The sequence below is a fragment of the Bison bison genome, unplaced genomic scaffold (genome assembly GCF_000754665.1).
Source record: "Bison bison bison isolate TAMUID 2011002044 unplaced genomic scaffold, Bison_UMD1.0 scf7180017864476, whole genome shotgun sequence".
Taxonomy (NCBI): Eukaryota; Metazoa; Chordata; class Mammalia; order Artiodactyla; family Bovidae; genus Bison; species Bison bison.
Genome location: NW_011495037.1, coordinates 2,024,777 through 2,039,940, shown reverse-complemented (window position 1 = coordinate 2,039,940; position 15,164 = coordinate 2,024,777). Strand labels below are relative to the sequence as shown.

The window sequence follows — 15,164 nt, the reverse complement described above, 5'->3', positions numbered from 1 at the left end:
AAGCTCAGAGACACACATCATGCCTTCTACAGGCTGGGCACAATGCAATCACAGATGTTTCCATGAAATGGAATCCCAGGATGGTAGACATGCTCTAGAAAGAGGGCAAGCTTTGGGAGCCAGAAACGCCTAGGTTCAAATTCTAGCTCTTTCCTAATAAGTCAAATTCTAAGCAAGACTCTTCACTTCTCCGAACCTCAGTTTCATCATCTTGGAAATGTGGACAATGGTAACACCTTCCTCCCAGAACAATTGGGCAAAGTCTATGAGGTACATGTAAAGGGCCTGGTTGGTACACAGTAGTACCTCAAGTGACATCATTTCTTTTTCCCCACTTCCCTGGTGGCTCAGACGGTAAAGCGCCTGTCTACAATGCGAGAGACCCGGGTTCAATCCCTGGGCTGGGAAGATCCCCTGGAGAAGGAAATGGCAATCCACTCCAGTACTATTGCCTGGAAAATCCCATAGACAGAGGAGCCTGGTAGGCTACAGTCCATGGGGTCCCAAAGAGTCAGACACAACTGAGCGAATTCACTTTCTTTCTTTTTCCCCACTGGGTTGAAAGGACTGAATCTAACCTATCAATAGCACTCCTGAGTGCAGTCAGCAAGTTCCCATTTGCATGCCTCTGTTGATAAGAAGTCCACTATATATCTGGCCCCCAACCCCCAAGCATCCTGCTCCATTTTTGAACCACTCCCATGGTATTTGTAATGAGAGGATCTGATGTCCCTGGGGACTGGAGTTGGAGGGAAAGGTGCCTGGCCCAACTCTCCTCTCTAGATGACTGATCACTACCTCTGCCCCTAGGAGAAAGTAAGTGTAGTGAGAATGAAGGAGGTGAGGGTTTCAGAGAAGGGGAATATGAATCCATTTCCAGCTTACAGAGAGAGGACAGAGAAACTCATCACATGGGAGACAAGATCCCAGAGAAGAGAAATATCTGGAAGACTGTCACAGGACAATGATGGGGGCCTAGCCTGGGAGTAAAGGAAGCTACAAGGGGGCCAACAGGAGTTCAGAATAAGAATGAACATTCCTTTATTCATTTCGCAAGCATTCACAGTCCTCTATGCCAGGTTCCATGCTGAGCACTGGAGTCATGAATCAGCCATAGGCCCTGATACTGGGGAAGACCATGTGGTAATAATATTAAACCCATATGATGGGAGTTGCTGAGATAAAGGGAAGTATGGGGACTGTGAGAGCTCAGAAGAGGGGCCCCAGGCCCACCTGAGGATGGGGGATTTAGGAAAGGATGAGGAGGTGGGCAAAAATGGGGATGCTAGGCAGAGGGCCAACATAGGAAAAGACACAAGGATAAGAAATATCCTGGCCTGTGGAAAGACCTACGCACTGTCCTGCTGCTTAGGGCAGGGAGTGATGGTCGGGTGGCCGGAGCAGGCAGCAGAGAGCCTGGAATGACAGCGCAGAGCTGAGACCCTGCCCCAGACTAGGAGGAGGCTTGGAAAGGTGTGAGGCTTTGTGGGAAATTGTTATTGCAACACAAGCTACATTCGTAAAAGTGGTCATATCATATATTTACAGCTCAATGTATTTTCACGAAATGAACATACCCCTGTAACCAACCAAGAAACAGAAAGTTAAAAGCAGTGCACAAAGCCCCCTTCACTCACCTTCCCAGATGCCATCCCCTGCAGAGGAACCCCTGTCTCAACTTCTAACCCCATTGATTAGCTCGCTTGCTTTTGAACTTCATGTAAATGAAATCATGCAGTATTTGTGTCTGGCTTCTTTCAATCAATATTATGTCTTTCGTGTTGTTGCATCATGTTGCACTCTTTCACGGTGTTCATCCTCATTGCTAAATTTCATTCCATTGTGCAACTGTACCAAAGTCTGTCCACCGCTCTCGTGCCAAGGGGCATTCAGGTTGTGTTCACCTCGGGCTCTTATGAAAAGTTCTGCCATGTAGATTCTTCTACGTGGCTTTGGATCAATATTTATGTACATTTCTGTTGCGTTTATGCCAAGAAATAGAATCAATGCATCCAAGAGGATACAGGGTCCCTGTGGAGAACAAACATTTTTTGGTCCGAAATGGTAGGCCCAACTTACAGTCCCTGCTGTACTGCATGAACGTTCCAGTGGCTCCATATTCTCACGAACACTTGACATTTTCTGACTTTTCCATTTAAGCCATTCTTGTGAGAATGCACTGATTGTAATTTGCATTTCCCTGAGGACTAGTAAAGTTGAAAACTGACGTGTAGGCTTGCTGGCCATTTGACCATCATCTTTCCTGAAGTACTTATTCAAGTCCTTGGAAGGGGACAGACAAGGTCTACGTTGCACTTCAGAAAGTCACCTTGGGTGGCCAAGTAGGATGGTGGAGATGGTAGAAGTAGGTTCTCTGAAATTTCTGGCTGATACCAATGGCGTCTCATGTAAGTGCTGGACTTCATCTACTTCCTCTGCTTCTTCAAATGCCTCCTTATCAACCTCTCACAGATGAGGTGACTGGGGTAACAGGGAGGAATGACTTGCCCAAGGTTTCACAGTTGGGGCTGAGAGTGAAGCCCATGGATGGGGGCCTCAGACCCTCAATTCATTTCCTCATCAGTCTCAGACTAGAGTGGGACATTGTGGGAGGAAAAAAAGAATAGGAAAAAAAAAAAGAAAGAAAAGTAAAAAAACAACTACAAAGACACTTATCTCTCTTATTTTACACCAGAGAAGATTCTCTCTCCCTTTCCCCTCTCCCTTCCTCCTTCTCCCAGAAGTCTAGCAAAAGTGGGCAGCCATCAGAAGCCACGTGCCTACCAATCCCAATATTGTGTTGGATGCCCAGTGACGTGAAAGGAGGAGCAAGGCCCACCCAAGTCGGATCCCCGCCTTCCACCACCCACTGTGGGCCCTCGACCTGTCACTACCTCCCTGGGCCTTTACGCTCTTCATCCGTTTCAATACCGCCTTCCTCAGAGCCTGTGGAGGGGACCCAGCAAGCCAGCTCCCTGCCTGGCGTGAGGTAGCACCAGTCTAGGTGACACACTCCCATTCCCTCCCTTGAGCCTTCCAGGACTGGGGACAAGGCTCCCCATCCTGCCCACTGCCCTGTTCTTTGCCTCCTGCCTTCCTGAGTGGCAGGAGCAGCATCCTTTTGTCTCCGGCAGCCACAACAGGCCCTGGAGGGTTCCTCACTGCTCAAGCGCAGGTGTGGCAGGGGCAGGAAGGCCGCCCCTCCCCTCCCACCAGGAGCTCCATTTCCCCACAGCTGCCCACATGCAGGTTGACAGCCACACAATTAACCCCAGAAGGGCCTTTCTCTTCTCAAGGGCTCTCAGCTCTCAGCCCAGACGTCTTTATTTTGGGAGCCTCGCTTTGCGAAGTGCTTTGTCAACGCCACCTCCAAGCAACCCTCCCACTCCTACCACACACACACACACACACACACACACACACACACCCCACAGTGCCATCCTGCCTGTCCTCCCATTCATTAATCCACTCAGCATCTAGTGAGCATCCCAAGCACTGCTAGGCATTGGGACACCCACAAGGTCTCTGTCATCATGGAGTTTCCCCTTCGGGGAAGAGATGGATAATAAACAAGCAGATGGCTACTGTAAATAGGATCACTTTGGATGGTACTGTCACATGAGTGTATGTTCCTCGGCTCTTTGTCTCATCACAACAAAGATTTGGAGTGATGGACATTAAAGCCCCCTTGGCGTGTCACAGCTCTCGGGTCTTGGATAGACCCTGTTATAGCTCTCAGGTCTCGAATGGACCATGTTATAGCTCTTAGACAAATCAGTGTTACAGCTCTATTTTATTTAGAAGATAGCAGGAAAATCCATCTTCGAGGTGTGAGCACACATCGATCCAAAGACACAAGGAGAAGAGCACCCCAGCACGTGGGAGAGATAGAGAGAGAGAGAGAGAGAGAGTTAGCTTTGGCTCCTCTATTTATATGTTTATCTCTCCCTGGGCCTGTCCTATGTAAATTGGGCCAGCCAGGAGTGTTGTTTGTTTTACCTGAGGTCCTCACTCCGGTCCTCGGACCTTCTTTTGTTCTATTTTCGTGGGCTTTTCCCTTCCCTGTCTTTTAGCCACCGCCATTTTGGACTCCTTTTCCCTATTCTACCTCCCTAATAATACTTAGAGCCGTGACATGGGGAAAGGGGAAGATTTGATGGAGGGGGACACGTGGGCAACCACTCAGTCCCAGAGCAGAGTGGGAGAGTCATAGACCCATTGCCTGCAAGGCTATATCCTTCTCTGGTTTGGGTTCCAATCTCAACTCCTGGAGGGAAGGGTCACACCGCAGCCACCGCTGTGGGGAGATCCCAAGACATTGCAACAGAAGGTCATAGCTGCTGTTGACTCCCAACTGCTTTGCCCTCTCCTCTCGAACCAGCTCCTTCAAAGTCTGCCTACTCTGGGCCCTAGTGGCAGGGAGAGGGTCCTGGGAATTCTTTCTCGATCCCCCAGCTTTTCCCTACCCATCCCATAGGTTGAACCCTCCAATCTTACTGGATTCGGAGAAAACAGTCTTTTCTAGTTGGTTGCCCCAACATAGGACAAGGCCAACTGAGCCCCAGTCAAGGCCAGCAGCCCCTCCTGGCTCCCTACACCCAGGACTCTCTCTTCTTCTCAGACCCCCTCTTCTTTCTGCCTTTTACCTTCTTGCTGACTCATTCGCTGTGTGTCTGTCTCTGTGTCTCATTTTGATCACCACCCCCACCCCCCACCATCTCCCTGTCACTCTATTTTTTTTTCCCCTGTCACTCTAATTCACATCCTAAATGTATGTCTTTTTCAGACATTAATTTACTTCAAATACTGATTTTTTTTTTTTTTTAATGGATTGAGCCCCTACTGGGTGCCAGACATGGGGCAAGGAGCTTGGGTCTAATCAAAGATGAGTAAAGCATGCACTTCCCTGGAATGGAGATGAGTCATGCACTTGAATAAGTGAGATGGGGAGGCTGTAAGTGACCGATGTGATAAAGGAGACACAGATAGGGGCTGAAGGGAATCAAGGAGAGGGGTTCCTGGGGACTTCATGGAGGAGGTGACTTTTAGTCAGACATTAGAACACGGTCGTGTCGTGGAACGTGGGCTGACTGCGGGGAGGAAGATTGCCTCCTATGGGCTAGCTGCTCAGTGCACTCCTCTCACGTGGAAGTCTTGCTCAGTGTCCTCCTTATTTAACCTCCAAGAAATCCTGAATAAAGCGTGGACTTTGTGTCTGAAGGACCTGGGTCTGAGTCTCACTGACTCAACATTCTGAGCTTTCATTTCATCATCTGTAAACAGCCTCCTAGGGCTGTTGTGAAAATCAAATAAGACAAAGGATCTGAAAATGCTTTCCTACTGTTAATGAGGCTCTTTACCGTTAATGAGGGCTCTTCTGACTGCAAAGGACAGAAATGCAACTCAAAATGGCTTAAAGTAAAAAAGAAAAGTCTGACATGGCTTGTGTCACGCACTCTTGGACCCAGAGACTCAAATGATAACCTCAAGCATCTCTTTCTGCAGCTCTTGGGTCTGCTCCTCCACACACTGGCATCATTCTTAGGCATGCATTCCCACTCTGAGTGGCAACACAGCAACCACCTTCCACTAGCTGAGTCAATCCAGTGGAAATAGGTTACCAAATTCCCAGTGGGGACTGAATCTCAGGGAACTGATTCCTAGTCCATCCCTATAGCCAGACCTGGGTCACACACTCACCCCGGAGCTGGTGATGACGTGATCCTCCTACCGAACCCATGACTATGAGTGGGAAAGGGCGAGGTCCTCCCAGAGAGGCACTGTTACACTGTTACAAGTAGGGACAATGGATATCCTATTTATTTACTTTAACAGGTTGTTGTTGTTGTTGTGACTTATGACTTATCCTAAGTTGTGTCCGACTCTGTGACCCCATGGATTGAAGCACGCCAGACTTCCCTGTCCTTCACTATCTCCCAGAGTTTGCTCAAATTCATGTCCAAAGAGTCGGTGATGCCATCCAAGCATCTCATCCTCTGTTGCCCCCTTCTTCTCCTGCCCTCAGTCTTCCCCAGAATCAGGGTGTTTTCCAATGACTTGGGTTTTCGCATCAGTTCAGTTCAGTTCAGTTGCTCAGTCGTGTCAGACTTTTCACGACCCCATGAATCACAGCACGCCAGGCCTCGCTGTCCATCACCAACTCCCAGAGTTCACTCAAACTCATGTCCATCGAGTCAGTGATGCCATCCAGCCATTCATCCTCTGTTGCCCCCTTCTTCTCCTGCCCTCAGTCTTCCCCAGAATCAGGGTGTTTTCCAATGACTTGGGTCTTCGCATCAGGTGGCCAAAGAATTAGAGCTTCAGCTTCAGCATCAGTCCTTCAATGAATATTCAGGGTTGATTTCATTTAGCATTGACTGGTTTGATCTCCTTGCTGTCCAAGGGACTCTCATGAGTCTTTTCCAGCACAGTTAGAAAGCATCAATTCTTTGGCACTCAGCCTTCTTTGTGGGGTAATGGGTACTGGGGGTCAATTCACCTGGGTAATGCAGACAAAGAACACAGAGGAAAAGAAGATGTACTCCTTGTCTCTCAGGTCTCAGCCTAGTTGTCAGCACCTCCAAAATTCTTCTCGGACCTCTCAAGGCTATATAGGGTACCATCACGACCACCACCCTCATGGTACAGCACCTTATGCTTCCCTTACCGTCATACTCATCACATTCATTATAACTTTCTATTTACTTGTCTGTTTCCTTCACAGTGCTGGGAAGAAAACCACAGTGCCTGTCTTATGTGTTATGGTAGCCTTCATATTGACAAATGCTAGACACTTAGTGGATGGATGGATGGATGAGTGCTTGAATGTAGGGATGATGGATAGATGGTTAGAGGAATGGATAACGGATGGGTGGTTGAAATGAATAAATGAATGAGTGGTTGGATGAATAGATGAGTGGCTGGGTGGGTGGAGGGATGGATGGATGGAGATGGATGGAAGAATGAAGAGATGGATGATTGGCTAGATAGACGAATGAATGGTCTGGAAGAAAACCAGCAGGACAAGTTTGGGATGTGCTAAGCATAGGCTGCCTGTGAGTACAGAGATGTCCCTTAAGCTGTTGACAGATGAACTTGGAATTCAGGAGGCAGGTCTGGGGTAGAAATAAAGATTTGAGAGCTATCAGCCCGGAGGCAATTGTGGAGGCCTTGAGAGTTGATCAAGATCACCAGGGAGGGGGCAGGAGTGGGTGAGTGATGCATGCAAGGTCACACCCATCACATCAGTGACACTTGCACTCAGGGCTGTGCGGTGTCAAGGTCTGCTCTCACTGTTTCACTCCGAGGGAGCCTGGCCACTCCTTGACGGGGGCAGCACAGTTAATGTGTCTCCCTCCTCCCCTCCCTTCCCCTCCTCAAACCTCTCAGCCAGAAGGGAGCAGCTGCCAGGGAGGACAGAGAGACAGATTATGTAAACTGTGATTGCCACCCACAGGAGGAGGAGGAGAAGGAGAGTGAATAGGTATTGAAATGCGCTTTCAATAATGCATGTCCTCCTCCGCAGAGGCCTGGGGCTTGGTGGAGGGGAGAAGAGCCTTAAAGGGACCAAGCCTCTGGTCCCTAGGGGCAGCCCCACACACCCCAGTCACACAGTCCTCTGTCCATAGCTGGAGGGTCCATGGACGTCGGGGGTCCTCAGCCTTTCACCATCAAGGACACTTTTTTCCCCTCTCCTGATCCCAGGAGATTTGAGCTTTTAAAGATTGTTTCCCAAACACACTGCATTTAAGTCATGATTAATTCATTTTTCCCATTTTTTATTAATCAAAGACACTTAACTGCCAGTCAGAGCTTTGTTCAGCAAGAAGTAAGTCACAAGGATATCACTCCAACCCAAAAGTGAGAAATTTGACAACATTGTTAGACAAACCCACCTTGCTGTTAGGGAAAAAACCCACTTTCTCTCCCCAACCCCCATTCATTACTGTTTTTGGAAAACAAGAGCTTCCTAGGTGGCTTGCTTTGGAAAACAGGAGCTTCCTAGGTGGCTTGCTGGGTAAAGAATCTGCTTGTAATGCAAGAGATGCTGGTTCCATCCCTGGGTTGGGAAGATCCCCTGGAGAAGAGCGTGGCGACCCACTCCAGTATTCTTGCCTGGAGAATCTCCATAGACAGAGGAGCCTGGCAGGCTAAAATCCACGGGGTCGCAAAGAGTCAGACGCAATGGAAGCGACTGAGCACATACGCACACGCAACTAGGGTACAGGGCTTCTGGCAGCATGCTCACTTCACAGTGTAGAAAACTGAGACCCAGAAAGATGAATGGACTTGCCTGCAGTCTCAGAATCAGTGGGAACTGAAGGCTGAGGTCTGACCTCTCCAGCTTCAGTTGATCTAGAACTTGGCAGTGAGATAGGGATATGGAAGTAAGAGGATGGCAGGGGGGAAAAGCCTCATAGCCAGCACCTTCATTGGAACCCTACTATGCACCTGACTCAGGAGATATATTCTTCTACTTTGTTCTCACACAATGGCCCTGAGAGGAGAGGTTACTGCGCCTCATGATGCATGGGAGGAAATTGGGCATCAAAGAAGCTCTGTGGGTTACATAATCCCCTTGGCTGGAAAGTGAAAGATCAGGATTCCAGCAGGTTCTCCCATTGACTGTGAAATTCATACTCATTCTACCTCACTGGTTTAGCTGGGAGGAAACAAGGCAGCCATTCAGACTGGATCTCAAGTTCTGCCCACCTCTTACCAACCATGTGATTTGGTTAATGATCCTATCTCTCTGAGATTCCATTCTTTCACCTGGGGAACTGGGGTAATATCTTGTTCCTTGAGTGATTGTGGAAGGTCAGAAGAGACAATGGATGTTTAAGACTCCAGCACAGATCTTGGGGTACAGCATTTGGAATTGGCTTCTCCTTTATTTATTAAAAATCCAAACTGACAGAAGTCAGCATGAGAGATCTGATTGTTTATGTTCGGGGGCATCTCCTAGACTTGGGATAAGAAAAGTATTGCTCTGTTCTCCCTCTGTTATCAATTAAATGGACTGTCCTCCTCTGGTCCAATAATTCTAAGACTGGAGCCAAGTGTGGGACGAGGCCCTATCCCTCCAGTGTGAATGCTCTCCTGGCCATCACCATCTTATGTCTGGTTTTGTTGGTATCAGGTCAGATGTCTTGAAAATTCTACACCTCATCCCCACCCTCCTGAAAATCCCATTTATTTCCCTAAGTGGAAATCTTAGCTCCCAGCAGCTGGAGAGGGCGACCTCCTCGACCTGCCATGGTTGTTGCCCTGGACAAAGGGGAGGTTGAGCAATTGACTCCCTGGTCCCTCCCACCCCAAAATAGTTTTAAATGATTAAGTTCAATAGACATGGTAAGTAGGACGGAACACTAAGAATTGCTTGGGCAATATGCAGTATATCAGAGATTTGTAAGGCTCCTCCCAGGGCCAGCTGTGAGCTGGGTGCTGAGGACTGATGGATGAGTGGGTCTGGCTCTGCCCTGCAGGAGCTCCCAGACTAGAGGGAGAGATGGATGCAAAGACAAGCTAGGACCACCAGGCAGTTTAGAGATTATGCTAGAACTCTGTGCAGGTGTGGGAGCCCAGGGATAGGTGGGGCTGACTGAGTGGGGAGAGAAACATGGGGAAACTTCACAAAAGGTTGATGTTTATGCTGAACCTGGTATAAAAGGCAATTTCAGACAGTGGGACAGATGGAAAGACAGGGCCATGGGAGAACATTTTCAGGATGATTCTAGGTTGTATGAATGGAAGAGGGTGGACAAAAGGAAAACTGTGTTGGGTTAGGTTAGAGAGTGAAAGGTCTTGAATGCCGTTGCTAGTGGTAATGGATTCTAGGCTTTGGCCATGGAAAGCCATGGCACAAGAGTGTCTGTGATCAGACTAGCACTTTAGAAAGAGCTCTCTATTTGTAGAAAAAAGATTCACAAGGATAAAACTAGAGGCAGATGTTTGGAAACATGAGTGATAGTTCATGTAAAAATCAGAGGGGCCTTGAACTAGGCTAGAGAGGTTTTGTGGAGGGTGAATGTATTGAATTTTATGGTTGATTGGATGTGGGGATGAGAGACAGCAAGAAATCTCTCAAGATGGCACCTTGCTTTTTGGCTCCTACCTGCCCCTCTACTCTACCTGATGTACCAATGTCCAGGCCAACTCAGGTTCCCAAGGAAGCTTGGAGAAGGATGACTTCCTATCAGCTATCTTCCAAAATTGAAGAGGAAGTTTAACTCTTGTACTCTCCTACTGGTCAACACATCCCCCAGTTGCAAGTGAAAGAAACTCAGTTGAAAGTAAATTTAGCAAAAACACAATTTATTGGCATATGTGATGAGAAATTCAAAGGATGACTGGCTTCCTCCCTAGCTGAATCAGGCAACTAGAATGATAAGAGTAGATCTCAGCTTCTTTCCAGGTCTTGGCTCTTCTTTCCTTTGGTGTTTACTTCATGTTCAGTCAGCTTCGGGTCCCTGCAGTTCTAGACTTAGAGCCCGCTAGCTTAGCAACCCACCACAGAAAGAGGCTTCCCAACAGCTTCAACAGTATTTCCAGCGCTGAGCCTCATTGGCTTCTCATGGGTCACATGCCCATCCTCGAGCCAATCACTGTAGCCCAGATGAATGGGCGGCGCTGATTGGCCAAACCCTGGCCATGTGACATCTATTGGCGCTTCAGGCTGCCAGGCTCATTCTAGTTAATGCATGAAAGGAGTCTGGGAGAGGAGCTGTTCCCCCAAAGGAAATGGGGGTGCCTTACCAAAGGAAAGGGAAATGGGTGCTTAGTATGCAAAACTACCAGCTATTGACCTCCTTTCCATTGCAGCCTGGAGCTATACAGAAGGACCACTATGCCTTACGGAGTTTGGCGTCTGTATTAGATCTTGCACCCAGGCCTGCTCAATACATCTTTAAGGTCTAGAGCAAGGAGATGTGCTTGGCCTTTTGCGCTTTCAAAGTAACAGCCAACTGAAACTATCCGTTCACGTAGTCTGTGTGCCCTGGCCAGCTCTGGCTGTTGTGGGTGATGATGGAAAGACTCAGACTCTTCCCCAAGTAATTCACAGTCTATTTTAAGTATAATTCTCTGATAATTTAGTAGAGTCAGATTTACCCGCAAAAAATTACATTTCACTGCATATTTTTTTTCTGGCACTTGGATGCTTTTATTTACTTTTAGATTAACTGCCTCACATGAGAATCACAAATTGAAAAGGCCTTTAAAATTCCCTTTTTACTTCTGAGTCAATTTTGCCTTTACTAATAAAAAAAAATCTAGTTGTTATTGCATTTATTGAACATTCTCATTGAGGCAGCCTCTGGTGTTTTCATGATTTATTCTTTGGAAATCTAGATATGACAAGGTGTGGTGGTCTCTCCACAGACTAAGATGGTAAAGATCTGTTGCTGCTGCTGCTGCTGCTGCTGCTGTTGCTGCTGCTGCTGCTGTTGCTAAGTCACTTCAGTCGTGTCCGACTCTGTGTGACACCATAGAGGGCAGCTCATGAGGCTCCCCCGTCCCTGGGATTCTCCAGGCAGGAACACTGGAGTAGGTTGCCATTTCCTTCTCCAATGCAGGAAAGTGAAAAGTGAAAGTGAAGTCGCTCAGTCATATCCGACTCTTTGCGACCCCATGGACTGCAACCTACCAGGCTCCTCCATCCATGGGATTCTCCAGGCAAGAGTACTGGAGTGGGGTGCCATTGCCTTCTCCGAAAGATCTGTTAGATCAGGGGAAAATTGGAGACCAGACAACACAATACTGGTGGCATGTGATGCCTATTGTCAAATATCTACCTGTGGAAGCAATGCAATGTTGGTCTTCAGGGCAGAGGTTCAAGTCATTGGGGATAAAATTTTAGCTCAGTGTGAATGAGAAATATCCAAGGACAGAGCTATCACAAAATGAATAAGCTGCTGTATAAGGTAGTGAGCTCCTCACCCCTGGAGGCACGGAAGCAGGAACTTTTGGATAGAAAGTTGTACCAAAAGATTCACTCTTCCAACTGGGAGATTCCTGAACCAAGGGTTGAGTTCTACCTCAGTCATTGTCTTACAATGTGGCCTTGGGTGAGGTCCTGCCCTTCGCTGAGCCTCAGTGAGCTAGATAACTCTATCTTCTTCTTCATCTAAATGTCTTGCCTCAGGTATTCATACATGTCTCTGTATACTCAGGCAACTTTTGTCTTATGTATACCCCAAGGCTCCTAATGCCTAAGAAAAGCAGGCCAGCAAACGTACAGGTGTGAAGCACCTTCTGTTTGTAGAGATGCTGTGATTCATAGCCAGGGGGACAGGCAGGCCTGTGGAGGGAAAGCAGCCCCTGGGGCAGAATGTACCCCACACTCCTGACTTGGCCTCCAGCATGCATCATCTCTCTTACCCAGGATGGGCCCTCCACCCACAAATCATCTTGCGAATTGGCCTCGTCCCCCCAGGTCAGGCAAAGGGCAGAAGAGGCTGATGCAGAAACCAGTGTCATGGAGGTAGAACGTTCCTTCTACCTTTTCATGAGTGGTCTTAGGCTTTTCTCACTTCTCTTCTCCCTGCAAGGCAGGCATCCCCAATTTCTTGGAGATTTGAAGCTCAGAGAAGCTGCCAATTCTTGGAGATCAGCCAGCAAAGAAGCAGTGGAAAGGGCCCTGGAGGAGGTCCACATGCCTTGCACCATGCTCCCTTCCCAAGGATGCTCACCAGCTCACCTGCCAGAAGGAAGTATCAGTTCCTCCTAGGAATGTGCCCCTTTGCCAGGATAGTGGGTGAGAGACAGACCAGCACCTCAAGTCCCTCTGTCAGCATTTGCCAAAGCATCAGGAGGAACAGCGGGCCTGGAACAATACCTGCCCTCTGAATTCTACTGGGCCTTTCAGAAAGGCTGTTGCCCTCTCCGGACTGACCTAGTCCCTTCAACACTAAGGTCTAGAATTCCACCGTCCAAAGTCTTCTCATTCCCAGGTCTCCATCTGGGTGGGGATGATGTCTTCTGGCCACATCCAGGCTGACAGAGTATTTTCCATGGCCTGTCGACCCAGAAATGACCCTGAGACACGGACAATAGAGGTCCCGCAGTATAGATGAAGAAACGAGAGGCTGCGTCTTGTGCCCAAGGACACACAGTCAGGAGTCACAGAGCTGGGGATGAGGCCCAGACCCTTAGCATGATGGCGACTGCCCAGAGCCCACAGACACAGAGCTCAGGGCCTCAGCAAGGGGAGCAAGGCAGGGTGGCATGCAGGGGGAGAGAGGATGGGACCTACAGTCTGTGGTTTAATTTTCACAATTCGTGGGAGAGAGATGATTTGTACCATTTTTCAGGTGAAAACACTGATGCTCGGAGACGTTAAGGGATTCCAGGTCATAGCCAGGGAGTGGCAGAACCCAGGTGTAAACCACTATGTCATGCCACCCCCAGGAGGTGCGGAAAGCCCCCACCCAGGGTTGCTGAGCCAGTGGCCTTCCTCCAGGAGGGACCAGTTTAGTGGTGAAGCACACCCCAGCCCTCACCATCAGATACACTCAGCCTCTGCCTCTTGGCTGCAGCCCACAGCCACAACCAGGGAGGCTGGGCAGGCGTGCTGGAGGTCTCTCTGGGGTACTTTGCACATAGCAACACAGACAGCAAGGAACAAGTAAAATCCAGTCTCTGGAGTCTTTATTCCACAGGGCTTTCCTGGAAACAGCAGGAAGCTATTTTAAAAAGCTCATCCGTAGGCAGTAACCTGGGAGATGGGTCCCCTGCCCAGTCTTCACCCCTGTTGGTGGGAAGCGACGCTTATCCCGCTCACTGCTCAGCCTAGAGGACCACAGGGCCCCCACCTGGCCCAGGCCTGGGAGACAGGGCAGGGGGACATGTCACATGCCAGGGGAAGGGCCGTGTTTCTCATTCAAAGCATCCCCACCCTACCAGCTGGACGGGGCCTCTGATTCCTCAAAGGTGATGTGTGTGTGCCTGTGCGCCAACACTCGTGGGTATCAGAGACTTTGCATCTGTTGAGTACCGTAAAGTGGAGTCTTGTGTATCTGGGGGTGGTGTGTGTCCACGGCAGCCCGAGTGTCTCTGTGTCTTGTGCAAGTGTGACATGTGACTGGGTGTCTCTGCTTCTGAAGGTCAGTATGTTGATGTGAATCTATGTGTGTGCATGTGTGTGTGTGTCTGGGTAGGCTCTATCTGTTTATTTCTGTGTGTAGGTGTGTATACACATAAGTGTTTATGTGTGTCTGGGAAGCCCAGAAGGTAAATGATGTAATTTTAGATGCTGGAGGAACATAAGCTGTCTCTTGAGCTCAGCCCCTGCTATCTCCACGGCTTAAGTCACAGAAGGAGAATTCAAAGCACAGAGAAGGAAAGGGATTTGCCTGACGTCAGGCAGCAGAAGAAAGGACTGGAATCCGGTTCCCTTCCTCCCCATTAAAAAAGCCTGTCTACCCAATCACACCATACAAGCTGCATTTCCAAGTCAACAGCTGCTCCCATACAAGTAAGGGTCAGTTGAGCCCTTCATCCCCACTGGGCTTTGAACTGGTGACTGAGAAAGGAGAGGTGTCCAGGCACATGCGCATCTGTTCTGGGCTCTGAGCAGAACATTCACGAGTATAACACAGCCTTGATTCAGGGAAAGAGCATGAGCTGAGCTGACTGGCTACTGAACCCTGGGCCTACAGAGATCCTAAGAGAAGCTCGATGGTGCCCGCCCCAAGGAGGCTGCAGGAGGTCAGGCGAGTAAACCAAAAACTATGACCTGGGGGTAAAAGCACCTGCTTTTCTGCACAGAGGCCTGGGCACGTGAGCCTGCCCAGAAGATTGAGCAAAGCTAGTGAGGAGGTGACATCTGAGTTTGGATTGAAGAGAGGCAATGTGGCATGTCAGTAAGTACGTCAGACACTGAAGTTGGGCATTCCAAGCCTGGGGCACAGCCTATACAAAGGGGTCTTATTTACATCCTCACACTTTATTCTAGCTGGATCCAGCTCCTTCCTGATCTACCTTCACCCTCACCTTAGTCTGCCCTCCACCTCTCTCTCCTGTGCTCCTGTATCTCCACCACGTAGAACCTACTCTCCTTCAGCAAACGTGTCCTGGGCCCCAAATAGGTGCCTGGCCCTGAAAGTGGTGCAGGAGCTAGAGACGGGACTCGAGCGCAGTCCCAGACTCAGAGCAGGAGACTCAGC

General features: G+C 48.9%; 1 long non-coding RNA gene across 1 annotated transcript in view; it reads right to left on the bottom strand.

Annotated features, from left to right (window-relative positions):
* The window catches only part of LOC105004476, a 5,199-nt gene extending 3,474 nt beyond the window's left edge, over positions 1-1,725 (bottom strand). The window contains exon 1 of the long non-coding RNA XR_827220.1: positions 1,638-1,725. This is a non-coding gene — a long non-coding RNA (uncharacterized LOC105004476). The remainder of the gene's footprint in view (positions 1-1,637) is intronic.
* Between the last annotated feature and the right edge of the window lie 13,439 nt (positions 1,726-15,164).